Source organism: Aureococcus anophagefferens, assembly GCF_000186865.1.
Source record: "Aureococcus anophagefferens unplaced genomic scaffold AURANscaffold_732, whole genome shotgun sequence".
NCBI lineage: Eukaryota > Pelagophyceae > Pelagomonadales > Pelagomonadaceae > Aureococcus > Aureococcus anophagefferens.
In genome coordinates, this window is record NW_008706048.1 from 893 (window position 1) to 1,954 (window position 1,062).

Below are 1,062 nucleotides of genomic sequence, written 5' to 3' on the forward strand. Positions count from 1 at the left end.
CGTCGAAGGCGCTCGCGGCGCGCGAGTCCGCGACCTTGTCCGGGTGCACGGCCATGGCCATGGCCCGGTAGGCCTTCTTGAGCTGCTGCGGCGTGTCCTTGGGCTTGGCGCCGAGGGCGCCGTAGTACTCGCCGTTCTTGAAGTGCTCGAGCACGCGGCTCACCTTGCGGTCCCGCTGCTCGCGCCGCGGCAACCGCAGCCACGACGGCCAGGCGCTCGCCGCGGGCGCGACGCAGGCCGCGATCACCAGGACCGCGACGCGCATCGCTCCGCGCGGCGCGCGCCGATGCGGTCCGTCGGCTCGGCGCGGCGCAGCGATGCGCGCGACCACTGCGCTCAAGGCTCTCGACAGCGGCGGCTTCTCGGCGCCTTCAAGTTGCAATTCGCCTTGCCGCAGGCCTCGCCGCGCGTCGCCCGTGGAAGTCGGTCCTCGGCCTCGCACTGCCGCTTCTCGAGCCGCCGCCTCTCGACCCCCACGCTTAGCCCGGCTCCTTGTTCGGCGCGTCGAGGGGGGCGACGTCGAGGTCGAGGTCGAAGTAGATGCGGCGGCGCATGAGGCGGTCGAAGCCGAGGTCCGCGAGGGTCTCGTCGAGCTCCCGGTGCGGCAGCGACGCGAGGAACTTGCCGTCGCAGCCGTGGGACTCGAGGCCCGGCGCCGCCGCGCCGTAGGCCGCGCCGAGGCCCGCGACGCGCGCCGCGAGCCGCGCCGCGTCGAGGGCCGCGAGGTCGCGCCGCGGGTCCGGCGCTCGCGGCGCCGGCGTTTGCCTCGCCGGGTCCGGCGCCGGCGCCCGGGGCGCGGCGGCCTGGTGGCGCCCCCGCGCCAAGGGGAGCCGCTTCGCCGGCGGCTCATTGGACCGCCGGCGCCGCGCGCCGAGGCCGCGGAAGACGCCGTCGAGGAGCGCGTCGCCGCGCGCCTTGAGCGACGGCGGCGCCGGCGGCTCGCCGTGGAGCGCGTCGAGGTTGTCGAGGCTCCAGGAGTGGTTCGCGCGCACGCCCTCCAGGATCGCCGCGCGCGCGTCGGGCGCCGCGCGCCGCGGGGGCCGCGCGGCGGGCGCGGCCCCG